The 15,820-nt window shown below is 35.0% G+C and overlaps 1 protein-coding gene across 2 annotated transcripts in view; it reads right to left on the bottom strand.

Annotated features, from left to right (window-relative positions):
* RNF180 (ring finger protein 180) overlaps nucleotides 1–15,820 on the bottom strand; it is a 192,909-nt gene that overhangs the window by 126,509 nt on the left and 50,580 nt on the right. The gene's annotated exons all lie outside the window — the stretch shown is intronic.

The following is a 15,820-nucleotide window of genomic DNA, read 5'->3' as shown; positions in this document are numbered from 1 at the left end:
GAGATTAGCCTGGATTAATTAGGAAGGCCCAACATAATTACGAGTCATTACATGGAAAAAGGACAAAAGAAGAGTCAGAACCAAAGAGATGGCATCATAAGAAAGACTCAACCAGCTGTTTTTTGCTTTGAAGATGGAAGGTAAGCATGAGCCAAAAAATGTGGACTCTGAAGCTAGAAAAGGCGAACAAATAAAATGGTTGCTCTCCTTGAGCTTCCAGAAAGTAATGCAACTCTGCCAACACTTCTCATTTTAGCCCAGTGAGACTCATTTCAGACTTTTGATCACCAGCGCTATAATAAATTTGTGTTGTTATAAGTAACTAAATGTGGGGAAACTGGTTATAGTAACATTAGGAAATGAATATACCACCAAAGTACACAGAGAGAGCTAGTACTCTAATTTCCTTAAAATACATGCTTAGGATTTTTCCTACAGGATTATGCTGCTGCTTGATAGAAGCTGCCTCATTTGTATTTGCTAGTAATTAGACAGCATGGGCAGATGATCAACTGTTGTGCCTCGAGATAAAAGGGAAAAAGAAAGATGGAACAACTATAAATAATTCCCCTTACACCATAAAAATGTCTTGAAATGTTCAACTGGAAAAAAAAATACAATTACTGAAAAGAACTCATTGGCTGGTATGGCGTTATTCTGAATATTCTTTTATTCAAGAACAGGGGAAGGATGGGGACGTCTGAGTGGCTCAGTTGGTTAAGCTGCTGCCTTTGGCTCGGGTCATAATCCTAGGGTCCTAGAATCAAGTCCCATGTCAGGCTCCTTGCTCAGCGGGGAGCCTGTTTCTCTCTCTGTCCCTGCCTGCTACTCTGCCTGCTTGTGCGCTCTCTGATAAATAGATAAATAAAATCTTTAAAAAATAAAAAAGAATAGGGGAAGGATGGTTTATCAGATGGGAGTTAACAAAACTCTGCTAAACATCAAAGTGTAAACGGTTCATTGTGATCTATAAATTGATATCATTTCACTCGCCTCTGCCAGCACCCATCCCACACTGAAACACATCTGCCACTGGTTTTATCCTGAACTTAGGGGACAGGCCAGTTTCCAGAAAACTATACATGTCACTTGAACCTTAAACCAAAATAGATGCAATATTTATTGCTCCTTCAAATTACGGTATCCCAAATATCATCACAGTGTAGCTGTTTTATTCCCATATAATAAATGCCACTGGAAAGGAACGTAGTAAAAACACTGACAGATTTTTAGCTCATGGTAACAAGGGGAAGCATGCCTATTATTTTGTAAACTCCTTCTCAAAAAGCACAAATTCTCTTACTGTTAAAATCTGATAAGAGACTAAAATTTACACCATTCCATACTCCACCCCCGTATATGAAATTCTTTGATGGAAAGAAATGCTTTTGTTTCCCTGCAGAAGGAATTTTGGTGCCCTCTGGTGTTGGAAAACTAGCTAATCCACCTCACCTTTATAAACTAGCACTCCAGGGAGGGTCATAAAAGCATACAGTTAAAGAGTGGAACAGCTTATCCCAACACAGACATACAGTTCTTTTTTAGTGGAAAGATATATAGATATACAGTTACTTAGTTATAAAGATATAGAATTATTTTTTAATGGGAAGTTTTGCTCTTGGTTTATTAATCAATGTTTATTCTGATAGAATATTAGACAAGTACTATTAAAAAAACCTGAGCCCATAGGTAGAAGACTCCTTGCCTACACTACCTGTTGGAGCCTCCCTAGTTTTACAAAAAGGATAACAAAGGTGAATGGTTTCAGATTTTGCATAAAAGGAATGAATAGAAAGGGTGACATTATTAGGATGATAGGATTTATAATTAATTCTTCAACTGTATTATACAATGTGAAAGGCATTAAAAAAATAGAATAAAACCTAAGATAACACCTGTGAAAAATACTATCTTTGGAACATAACTAAAAGAGTTTGAGCCCCCCCATATAGCACTCCGAATCATATTTTTCCTTCCTCTGAGAAATATCGACTTTATTCAATTTGATGTTTAAATAATTGATGTGTAAATGTATTTTTTTTTCAGTTTCCTGAACTTTCTCTAACACTGTTAGGCTGATTCTAAAATTAAAAATTCCCTTTAATTATTGCTTTTTCAAGAAAGCCCAGGGGACAGCAGTTATAACCAGTCATGCAGAACCAGGGAGAAGGTTCCAGCTACCTCCCCAGTTTGGGGGCATCTGGAAGCTGATATTGTACAGTTATTATGCATGAGAAGAGCAGGCGAGACTTACGTCTCAGCATCCAACAGTTTCAAGGAGGTTTGAGTAGGACAAGAAGGCTCCGACTATGATTTTTTTTTTAAATAGGTTAGTACAGAAATGGGACAATGAGGGACGACAGGTGGACAGCATATACCACAATGGTCGGTGTGGTAAATGAAGTCAAATGTAGAGTTATAGAATGAAAACCAGGCAGTCTTCCCAGAGCACACAAGGCCAAAAAAGCTGAAAACATAGTCTAGTTCTATTCATCCAACACACCTAGCACTAAACTCAATCTCACCTGATAAGCTCCAATCTTCTCCAAGCGTCTCTCTGGCAGTAGCTCACTGATGATTCTGTTTTTTCTCTTCCCCAAACAAATCAGCCTTTTCCACATTTTGGGACAGGACAGCACACATCCTTGCCATTCTCTTACACCCACTGCCTTTTCCCCTCAGTGCCTGAGGAAGTGACTGCCTTCACGCTTCCCTGTAATGTCCAAAGCCTGCCTTCCTCCCGCTTCCTCCTGCTTCACAAGCTACCAGCTCACAGGAAAGAGCTGATCCAAGTCAAACACCTTGTACTGCACCTAGCACAAGCCGGAGCTCAGTAACTTTAAGCTGCTCTTTCCATCACTCCCACCGCTACAAACTCTCCTTTCCATTCCCTCCCTCGGGCTTGCCTAGTCAAAACTCATTCTCTTAATGCCAGACTAAGAAAAGCTTTGTGAATATACCAAATATTACTTGTGCAGAAATATTCGTACTGTCTTTTACTACATGTAAGGAGCTATTTTAGGTGTTAGAAGGTAAGATAAAAGTATCTTGTCTTTTCCAGTATAGTTTTTCATCCAATTCCTTCTCCGCCTGGGTTCTAGCCTTTCTTCTGTACCATCCATCAGAATAAATTCTCATTGCTCTTGTAAATAAATCCTTCATCGAAGACTCCAGAAATTTACTTCTAACCCACTTTTAATTGCTTTTTTTGTTGATCTTCCTTCTTTTCAATAGTTCTCAACTCTGGCTACATGTTGGGATCACTTGAAAATTAAAATATACTGTATATATATATATATATATACACACATAAACATATATACATATATTAATAAACACAAACACATGTACTGATGTCCAGTGTAGACCAAGTGAAATATAACCTGATCGAGGCCAGGCAGTCGCATTTTTAGAAGCTCCTCAGAGGATTCCAACCTGTAGCTAAGGTTAAGGAACCAATGTTAGCCAGAACTGGTTAATTTTCCATGCCTGAATCATTGGATATGCCATTTATCTGTTCAATTCATATACTCTGCAACCACTTATTGAGCTCTCACCATGGATCTAGCCTAAAACTACTCAGCAGCTATATGGCATCCTCATAATCAAATATATGTTTCTGACTACTCCATCACAATTCTTTCTCAGCTAACCTCTTTTCTCTGTCATTAATCTTACCACTTCCACACAATCGTCCTACCCTTTCCCAATCAAGCTTGATTCTTTGTGAATTCTCTGGAATTCTCCAGTGCATCTCACGTCTTGGTCAAAACAACCCCAGATCAAATAAGCTCTTGGCCAAGATTCTCTACAATACGGCACCTCTGCAAATACCTAAGAAAAAGATCACTGATGTTCATATGTGTCTCCTCTCTTCACTGGAAGGTCCATGAGTAGAGGAATCCTATTCCATTCATTGCTGTATCTTCAATATTCTGCATAGTTATGGACCAAGAGTGTTCTACCCCATGGATATTAGTAAAATGCAGAAAAGGATGCAAAAATATAAAGGTATGTGGTAATAAGATATTTTCTTAATCATCTAAGAATGATAAAACATGTGAGGAGAATCTTTCTTCAGAGGTCATGGTATAATGGTTAACAGCATGGATTCTGGGATCTGTCTGCCACATATCACTTCTATGGGACTAGGGAACCCTCCAACAAAAACTGTGGGCATTGAGTCTATATTAAGCTTTCCTAGCACACAATACTGAACATGGTGTCACAATTTTTGATGTAAGAAGTTCATTCTATATAACTCAATGGGGACAGAACCTTGGGAGTATGTACATGGTTTTGTCCAGAATTTGCCCTATACATCTTTTCCCTTTGCTGCGTTGGTCTGTATCTTTGCATTGTAATAATACAAGTCTTGAGTATGATCACGGGGTGAGTCTCTTGAGTCCTCTTAGTGAATCATTGAATGTGGGGTGGTCTTGGGGACTCATATAATCTATAACCCTGGCTTAATCATGAGAAAAGTATTTGTCAATCTTAATTGAGGGACATACTACAAAATAGCTCAGCAGCATTCCTCAAAACTGTCAAAGTCATCAAAAACAGGGAAAGTCTGAGAAATTCTTAAAGGCAAGAGGAGCCTAAGGAGTCATGGTACCCTGGATAAGATCCTGGAACAGAGAAAAGAACTATGCTCCATATATATAATGGAGTATTATGCCTCTATCAGAAAGGATGAATACCCAACAATTTTTATCAATATGGACAGGACTGGAGGAGATTATGCTGAGTGAAATAAGTCAAGCAGAGATAGAGTCAATTTTCATATGGTTTCGCTTATTTATGGCGCATAAGGAATAACATGGAGGACATTGGGAAATGGAGAGAAGTGAGTTGGGGAAAAGCAGAGCGGAAGACGAACCATGAGAGACTGTGGACTTTGAGAATCAAACTAAGGGTTTTAGAGGGGAGGGCTGTGGGGGTTGGGTGAGCCTAGTGGTGAGTATTAAGGAGGGCACGTACTGCATAAAGCACTGGGTGTGGTGCATAAACAATGAATTTTGGAACACTGAAAAGAAATAAAATGGAATGGGAAAAAAATAGATAAATAAATAAATAAACTATAGGTAAAAACTAAAACACTGTGACTAAGGTAGAGCCTGATTAATACTAATATATCAATACTGATTCATTACTTATAAATGTAGCATACTAATATAAGTTATTTTTTTTAAGATTTATTTACTTATTTTAGAAAGAGAGAGAGAAAGTGTGTGTACACATAAGCAGGGAGAAAGACAGAGGGAAAGAGAGAGAATCCTCAAGTAGACTCCCTGCTGAGCATGGAGCCTGACTCAGGGCTCAATCCCAGGACCCTGAAATCATGACCTGACCCAAAATCAAGACCCAGCCACTTAACTGACTGACCCACTCAGGATCCCCACTAATATAACTTATTAATATGATAAACTAGGTGGAGGCATATGGGAAATCTCTGACCTAGTTTCACAACTTTTATATAAATCTAAAACTATTCTAAAATAAAAAAGCTTTCATTATAAAAAATTCTTGACCACTTACTGTGTGTACAGAGTATTGTGCTAAGCATTAGAAAATTTAGATCTTAAGGTAAAGGAATGAGCAATTCCATGTAATTTGGTCCACAGTTAGTTATCTATATTTTGAAATCAATTGAAATGGCAGGAAAACAAAGTTAAGGTATTTGGTGATGTCTATTAAAACTGACTGCTTATTGATATCTTATTATCTCATGAGATGGTGACTTCCTGCAAGGTAGAATCAATTCCAAAGTCTCGACTTAATGAACAAGCCCTAAATGTTGTTTCATTAATAAAATGTAAGAGCTGGCCAACAGGCTACATAAGAAAGATGCCCCAAATCCACAAACCTCAATATTATCAAAGCCATCTATGGAAAACCCACAGCAAATATCATTCTCATGGGGAAAAACTGAGAGCTTTGCAGCTAAGGTCAGGAATATGGCAGGGATGTCCATTATCACCACTGCTATCCAACACAGTACTAGAAGTCCTAGCTTCAGCAATCAGACTACAAAAAGAAATTAAAGGCATCCAAATCGCAAAGAAGAAGTCAAACTATCACTCTTTGCAGATGATATGATACTATATGTGGAAAACCCAAAAGACTCCACTCCAAATCTGCTAGAACTTGTACAGGAATTCAGTAAAGTATCAGGATATAAAATCAATGCACCGAAATTAGTTGCATTTCTTTACATCAACAATAAGACAGAAGAAAGAGAAATTAAGGAGTCAATCCCATTTACAATTGCAGCCAAAACCATAAGATATCTCAAAATAAACCTAACCAAAGAGGCAAAGAATCCGTACTCAGAAAACTATAAAGTACTGTGGAAGAAACTGAAGAAGACCCAAAGAAACAGGAAAATGTTCCATGCTCATGGATTGGAAGAACAAATATTGTGAAAATGTCTATGCTACCTAAAGCGTTCTACACATTTAATGCAATCCCTATCAAAATTCCATAAATTTTTTTCAAAGAAATGAAACAAATAATCCTAAAATTTATATGGAACCAGAAAAGACCCCAAATAGCCAGAGGAATGCTGAATAATAAAGCTAAAGTTGGTGGCATCACAATTCCAGACTTCAAGCTATATTACAAAGCTGTCATCATCAAGATAGTATGGTACTGGCACAAAAACAGACACATAGATCAATGGAACAGATTAGAGAGTCCAGAAATAGACCCTCAACTCTATTGTCAACTCATCTTTGACAAAGCAGTAAAGAATGTCCAATGGAAAAAAGAGAGCCTCTTCAACAAATGGTGCTGGGAAAATTGGACAGCCACATGCAGAAAAATGAAACTGGACCATTCTTTACACCACACACAAAAATAGACTCAAAATGAATGGAAGACCTCAATGTGAGAAAGGAATCCATCAAAATCCTTGAGGAGAACAGAGGCAGCAACCTCTTCAACCTCAGCAGAAGCAACTTCTTCTTAGAAACATTGCCAAAGGCAAAGGAAGCAAGGGCAAAAATGAACTACTGGGACTTCATCAAGATCAAAAGCTTTTGCACAGCAAAGAAAACAGTTAATAAAACCAAAAGACAACTGACAGAATGGGAGAAGATATTCACAAATGACATATCAGATAATGGGTCAGTATTCAAAATCTATTAAGAACTCATTAAACTCAACACCCAAAGAACAAGTAATCCAATCAAGAAATGGGCAGAGGACATGAACAGACATTTCAGCAAAGAAGACATCCAGATGGCCAACAGACACATGAAAAAGTGCTCCACCTCACTCGGCATCTGGGAAATACGAATCAAAACCACAGTGAGATACCACCTCACACCAGTCAGAATGGCTAAAATTAACAAGTCAGGAAATGACAGATGCTGGCGAGGATGCGGAGAAAGGGGAACCCTCTGACACTGTTGGTGGGAATGCAAGCTGGTGCAACCACTCTGGAAAACAGCATGGAGGTTCCTCAAAAAGTTGAAAATAGAGCTACCTTACAACCCAGCAGTTGCACTACTGGGTATTTACCCTAAAGATACAAATGTAGTGAACTGGAGGAACATGTGCACCCGAATGTTTATAGCAGCAATGTCTACAACAGCCAAACTATGGAAAGAACTTAGATGTCCATCAACAGATGAATGGATCAAGAAGAGGTGATACACACACACACACACACACACAATGGTATACTATGCAGCCATCAAAGGAAATGAAATCTTGCCATTTGCAATGATGTAGATGGAACTAGAGGGTATTATGCTTAGTGAAATAAGTCAGTCAGAGAAAGACAACTATCATATGATCTCCTGATTTGAGGAAGTAGAGATGCAATGTGGGGGGTTTGGGGGGTAGGAAAAGAATAAATGAAACAAGATGGGATCAGGAGGGAGACAAACCATAAGAGACTCTTAATCTCACAAAACAAACTGAGGTTTGCCGGGCGGTGGGGAGGTGGGTAGGGAGAGGTTGTTGGGGTTATGGACATTGGGGAGGATATGTGCTATGGTGAGTGCTATGAAGTGTGAAAACCTGGCAATTTACAGACCTGTACCCCTGGGGCTAATAATACATTATATGTTTATAAAAAAATAAAAGAATTATTAAAAAAAAGAAAGATGCCCAATATCATTAATCATTAGAGAAATGTAAATTAAATATGCAATGAGATATCACTTCACACCTGTCAGAATGGCTACAATAAAAAAACAAACAAACAAACAAGAAATAACAAGTGTTAATGAGATTATGTAGAAAAAGGAATCCTTGTGGACTGTTGGTGGAAATGCAAATAGTGGCGCAGATACTATGGGTGAACAGTACGGAGGTTTCACAGAAAAGCAAAAATAGAATTAGCACATTATCCAGTAATTCCACTACTGGCTATTTGCCCAAAGAAAATGAAAACATTAATTTGCAAAGATCTATGTATCCTTACGCTTGCTGTACCATTACTTACAGAAGACAGAGAAGCACCAAGTGTCCATCCATCCATAAATAGATGGGTAAGGAAAATGTGGTGTGTATGTATATGTATAAGTGTGTAAATACACACATACATATTAATATACACACACACATATTCAAATGATGGAATATTACTCAGCCATAAAAAAGAATGAGATCTTGCCATTTGCAACAACATGGATGGACCTATAATACTAAAGATATAATACTAAGTAAAATAAGTCAGACAAAGGAAGACAAACACTATATGATTTCACTTGTATGTAGAATTTAAGAAACAAAACAAATGAATAAACCAAGAAAAAAAGAGACAAAAAAACAACTTTTACATACAAAGAACAAATTGGTAGCTGCCAGAGGGGAGGTCAGTTGGGTTATGGGTGAAAGAGGTGAAGGGGATTAGGACTGAATTTATCTTGATAAGCACTGAGTAATGCACAGAACTGGTTAATTGTTTTATTAACAGCTAAAAGTAAAATAACACTGTATGCTAATTATACTTCAATAAAAAAAAATGAAGAGAGTAATGAACTAACTGAAACCATAAATTGACACAAAGTAGATTGAGAAATAAATACCACTCTGTCTCCATATATGACCAAAGGTCATGACGTTCTTCCTAAAAGAAGACCGTTTCATGACCAAGTTTATGTGTTTAATGAAACCAGTAAAATCTGTGTTGTTTTAATTGTCAGATTTTCATTGCTAAGGCTTTTTCTTTCAATAAACCATTAATTTTCTGTTGGAGGCAGAGAAAAAATGAGGAATAATTGTTCAATATGTGGATTACTATTATAGTTCAGATATAAAAAATTTCTCCTCTTTTAAAGGGACAACTGAGTATGTGTTTGGAATATGATCTCTGCATGATTTGAAGATGATGAATCAAGTGATAAAAGAGTAAATGAACTCCTTTAAAATCTACACAAAGTTCAAAATGATCACTATGTAAAAGTCCATGGAAATGAAATTTAGTGCCTTTGTGGAAGATATGTATCTTTTCTAGATAAACCCAAATAAGCAGGTCTTTGTTATAATTAATTGGGTCCTATTCTCCCCAGGGCCTAAATCACACCTTTGTAATAATACAAGTAGTCTTAACTCGTTTAATTCACTGAGAACAAAATAATATAGTCATTGTAAATGGTTCAGTGATTTATTACAAACCATGATATTAGGTCAATTACTTTATATTCTCATGCACAACACTCCAGAGAAAAATGAGGTAAATTCTTTGTTTCACAATAGTTTCCTGAGGGCTTTAAAGAGACATTTTCTTTTACTCATATTAAATAGACTTAAGGTTAAAAAATGAAAACATAATAGAATGAAATGCTGTTTACAAAGAATTGTTTTAAAAATATTATGCAATTATACTAGGGACAGTTTTACTTTCCCTCAATCCAGAGGAAGAAATATTTTCTCCAGGAAGAAATTTTTGATTAATTTCCTCAAAATGCTAGTATTCCAGTCTTTTCATGATTATATTAACCACTTAGACAAACGAGGTGGGCCAAAAAAAAAAAAAAAAAAAAGAAAAGAAAAGAAAAAAAAAGTCTCAAAAGAAATTAGAAAATAGTTTGGACCGAATTATAATAAAAACCATATAACAACCATAATGTTATAGGATGTAGCTAATGCAGTAACTAAAGGGAGGTTTACAGCATTAAATGCTTAGATGAGAAAGAAAGATTGCCAAACAATAACCTTCTAAGATTCCAATTAATAAGCTGCTAAGTATTTTTTTTCTAAAAGGAAAGAAAATGAAGGAAGAAAGAAAATATTACAGGTAAGAGCAGAAATTAAGAATTTAAAAGTAGCAAACAATGGAAAATATAATTGAAATCCAAGGCTGGTTCTTTGAAAAGATCCATAAAATTGATAATCTAGCAAAACTTTAAAAAAAAAAGAAGAATAAAGAAAAAAAGAGAGCAAGAGAGAAGATACAAATCACCATTAATTATAAGCCTTTAAAGGGGTATCATTACCAATCCAAGACATTAAAAGAATTATAAGGGAATATTACGAACAATACTAATATACAATTTCAACAACTTAGATAATTCACTGAAAAAAACAAACTATCAAAACTTAGCCAAAATTAAAGAGATACATAAATTGTTCTATTAAGTACTAAAGAAATGGAATTCAGTTCAAAACCTTCCAAAAAGCAAATCTTCAGGCCCAGAAAGTTTCATTAACAAATATTTAAGAAAAAATAACATCAATTCTTCAAAATATTTTCCAAAAAACTGAAGAGGAAAGATTACTTCCTAACTCATTTTACATGACCAGTACTATCTGGATATCAAAAGCACACAAGAACAGCACAAAAATACAGAAAACCTTGGGCCAATATCCATCATGTGCAGAGGTTAGGAAAAAACTCTCAAAAATTATTACAAATAATATCCAGCAATATATAGGAAGAAAAATACAATATAATAAAAGTGGTGTTTATTGTGGGACTGAAAAGGCTGACTCAGTTTAATAATCAGTATTAACACTGAAAACACACAATTCTATCAATTGATGAGAGAAAGCATTTGACAAAATTCAACATCCATTTATAATAAAACTTCCAGCCAACTAGGAATATAAGGAAACTTCCTTAACCTGATAAAGGGCATCTATAAAACACCTAAAACTAACATACTTAATGGTGAGAAGCTGAGTGCTTCCTTCCTAATATCAGGAAAAAGACAAGGATGTCTGTTCTCCTCATTTCTACTCAATACTGTACTGGATGCTCTAGCTACTTCAATAACAAAAAACAAACAACAACAAAAAAAAAAAAAGAGGGAAAAAGAAAAAAGGAAAAAAGATTCTGGATTGGAAAGGAAGATGTATTTAATAATGTATTACATAAATACATAAATAATGTATTTATTTGCAGACACTATGATCATCTACTAGAAAATACAATGGAATCTAAAAAACAACTACTATTCCTACTATGTTAGATTAGAAAGGTTGTAAGATATAAGATCATACTAACTCAATTTTATTTCTATGTATTATCAATGAACAATTGGAAATTCAAACTTAAAGAAACAGTATGATTTTACAACAGTAAAAAATATGAATACTTAGGAATAAATCTGACAAGATGTCAAAAGATCTGTACTTTCAAATAACAAGATACAAAGTCAAAACAAAAATCAATTGTGTTTTTGTACACTAGCAACATACAATTAATAGCAATATAAAAATTTAAAAAATTAACAACATCAAAGAGTAAATAGGTATAAAGCTAACAAAACATGTATAGGTTCTGAATGCTAAAAAGTGTAAAATATAGATGAAAGGAATCAAAGACCTAAACAAATGGAGAGACATACCATGTTCAAGGATTAGGAAAATCAACACAGTAATGATTTCAGTTTTCCCCAAGTTGATCTACAGATTTCATATAATTACAATCAAAATCCCAACAGGACTATTTTGGTAAATAAACAGGCTGGTTCTAAATTTTACATGAAAAGGTAAAGGAACTACAATAAATAAAACAAGTTTAATAAAGAACAGTTAAGTTAGAGGAATCACAGACTCCTACTTTATGATTTATTATAGCTACAAAAATGAAGAGAAAGGACTCCTGGCAATGAGAGAGACACAAAAATGAACTGAAGAGAATAGATAATGCAGAAATAGAACCCCCACACATACAGCCAATTGGTCTTTGACAAAGTTGCAAAAGCATTTCAATGGAGAAAGGTCAGTGTTTTCAACAAATGGTGCTGGAACAATCAAGCACTCTATGTAAAACAGCGAACCTCAACTGAAACCTCACACTTTATCAAAAAGAAATAAACTCAAAATGAATCATAATTCTTAATGTGGTACTTAAAATTAAAAAACTTTAAAAAATTTTTTTTAAGATTTTATTTATTTATTTGACAGAGATCACAAGTAGGCAGAGAGGCAGACAGAGAGAGAGGCAGGCCTCTCGCTGAGCAGAGAGCCCTATGCGGGGCTCGATCCCAGGATCCTAGGATCATGACCTGAGCCAAAGGCAGAGGCTTAACACACTGAGCCACCCAGGTGTCCCAAAATAAAGAAACTTTTAGATGAAACCTAAAAGCACCTAAATCATTAGGAAAAAATCTTTATAACCTAAGAATTAGGCAAAAGAGATCTTAGGTATGACACCAATGACATAATCCATTTAAAAAAAAGGGAAATTAGGCTTTATCAAAATTAAGTATGTTTGCTCCACAGGGAAAAAAAAAATAAATAAGAGACAAAAAGGACAAACTACAAACTCAGAGAAAATCTTTACAAATCACATATGCGATGAAAAACTTACATCCAAAATATATAAAGAACTCTCACAACTCAACACAATGAACACAACCCAATTAAGAATGGCCAAAATATCTAAACAGACACTTCCCTACACAATATATACAAATGGAAAAATAAGCATATGAAAAATGTTCAACATCATTAGGAAAATGCCATCAGCAAAATGCAAATGAAAACCACAATATGATGTGACTGCATACCCACTTACAACAATTTAAAAAATATTGGGAATACCAGGTGTTTAAGTGAGGACTCACAGCAAAGGAAATTCTCATATACCAGGTCTTGAAATACAAAATGGTATAACCATTTTCCAAACTGGAAAACAATGTGACAGTTTCTTACAAAATTAAATAAATACTTACCGTGCGATCCAGTATTCTCATTCCTGAGTATTTACCTTAGAGAAATGAAAACTTAGGTTCACAGGATAACCTGTACAGGAATAGTTTGAACTGCTCTATTCATAACTGTCCAAATCTTGAACAACTCCCTTGTCTTGAACAGGACAATGAACAAACTGCGGTTTATTGGTATAATAGAATACTACTGAGCAACAAAAAAGAACAAATGATACATTCAACAACTTGAATGAATCTCATAGGCAACTGTACTGTATCAAAGAAGCTGGTCTCTAGAGGTTATATATTATATGATTCTAATTTTATAGCATTACATTATTATTTTACAACATCACCAAAAGACAAGCTAAAGTAATAGAGCACAGATCAATGGTTTTCAGAGATTAGAGATAGGACAAGGATATAATTACAAAGATATAATCAAAGCACAATCAAAAAGGCACAAGGGAGATGTTGGGGGTGATGGATTTGCTCTGTAACCCCACTGTGGTGGTTGTTATATCAATCTGTTTGTTCAGATCATAGAGCTATATGCCAAGAATATATTTTATCACATAGTAATTAAAAAATGAAAACAGAAACCCAACAAGGTTATGGTGAATAAGAAAAGAGGTTTGTTCAGCACTTTCCCCCAAAATAGAAGTTTAATTAATATCTGTTGAATAAAACGCTGAAAATTAGTTTTAGTTTCTATTTCAATATTAATCCCACTTATACCCTTAAGCTTCAAAAATTTAAATAACTTTTTATAGTGTCATTTTTATAGTGTCATTAACATTTTTATTATGGTATCTGCCACATAAGGATGTCTAAATATCAAATGAAAGTCCTAAATCTAGATTTCCCAACCAATTATTTTAAACTTAAAAAATATTATCATTAACAATAGGTAACCTTTTCTTTATATCTTGTATGTTTATCTTCCTTATTTAAAAAAAAGCAGGAGGTACTCGGGTGGCCTAGTTGGCTAGGTGTTAGACCCTTGTTTCAGTTCAGGTTACGATTTCAGGGTGCTGAGACGGAGCCCCACGTCTGGCTCTGTGCTCAGTGGGGAGTCTGCTTCTCTCCCTCTCTCCCCCCTCCTCTTTCTCTCTCCCTCAGTCACTCCCACTTGTGTGAGCACTCTCTCTCTAAAATAAATAAATGGATCTTTTAAAAATAAAGAAGGGCAGGATCTACGTTGAAGTCATTACTCAAAGGCATGGTATATGAAACACGTATTTGATAAATGTTTACAGAATTAACTACTCTTTACTGAAGATGGAATGAGCTGAATAGCTAAGCCATTAGTTTATCTCAGGGATGAAATCTTTCCGGGATTTATCTTTTGGCTTGAATTAACAAAACCGTTAAAAATTCTTCTTCTTAGGGCTCTAACTGGGGTGTGCACTCATATCACTAACTCATATGCCACTTCCAAGCTTCTGCAGACTTTTACGTTTTCTTTGCTAAGGAGACATTCGGCATTTGTTTGCCAGTAGCTACCGTGCAACCAAACAGTCCTCCTAGGACCCTGCCGTAGTACTCCCTATACCGACCTGCCACAGGTCTGACTAGAATTCCTTCGTTCTGGTTCACTAGTCAAGCAGTTTGGTTAAACCACATGTATGTGAATGAACAAAAGTACCCTTTAAAACAACAACAACAACAACACGGATGTTGGTCTTGCTTAGCTTTAAATTGTATAAAAATACTGTTCCTATACTGAAAAATAATCAGTAATATAGTTTAAGTTTTCAGAAGTACCCAGCTCAAGAATTAAACACATTTTTTTAAATTGCGAAGATGTTACCTGCATAAATTTATAATACAGAGCAAGTATAATTTTTATACTTCTTTTAAAGTTCTATTTGTTTGAGAGTTATCTGAAGCCCTCTATATCGTTTTTAAGGTAGACTTTCTAATATTCACTTAGCATATGACCATCTCCAATTAATCTATGGGTTTAAGTCAAATTTTCAATAAAAAATATTGGATTTCATAGCTTCAATATATTAACCATGAAGCATATTATAATGGTGCTAAAATATATTCATTTTTTACATTCTATAATATATGCTTTGATGCCACATTACACCATCACCTGCAAATAAACCGAACTACAATGCTCTTTTCAGCATCCAATCAAAAATATAATAATTACCCATAATTATACTCTCTAACCAAATGATGAAAAATAATTAACCTGATTGAAGCACTCAATGTGGTAATTTTATTCTATTCAGTCTATGACTAGGATCATAAGCAATGAGTTTGCTGAATTGTTTAAAAAAATGATTATGCAAAGTTGCAGCTTTCTATATTTAAGCTGTATGGATGTTAATATTCAACATACTGATTAATAAGAATTGCTATTTACTATAAACAAGTAGGCAACAAAGACAATTTGCAAAAAAAAAAAAAATGTACATAGAAATATACTGGTCCTCAAACTTCCAAATTTTCAGGAGCACCTCATCCACTGGCTTTAATTGGTCTCCAGAGCACCTGCAATTTATTGTTCAGCACTTTTGCATAATCATTTTTGAACCTATCATTATAGATACAGGAGTTTAAACCATAGAGAAGCACTCTTTCCTGTAAAATTACAATAAGGGTCAATTGTTATTAAGATAAACTTCACAAATCAGTAGATTTAACCATATCTGGATCATATGAGCACATAATTACATAATGTTCCTTAA

The sequence above is a fragment of the Mustela nigripes genome, chromosome 12, assembly GCF_022355385.1.
Source record: "Mustela nigripes isolate SB6536 chromosome 12, MUSNIG.SB6536, whole genome shotgun sequence".
NCBI lineage: Eukaryota > Metazoa > Chordata > Mammalia > Carnivora > Mustelidae > Mustela > Mustela nigripes.
This window is presented reverse-complemented; position numbering and strand designations above follow the sequence as displayed.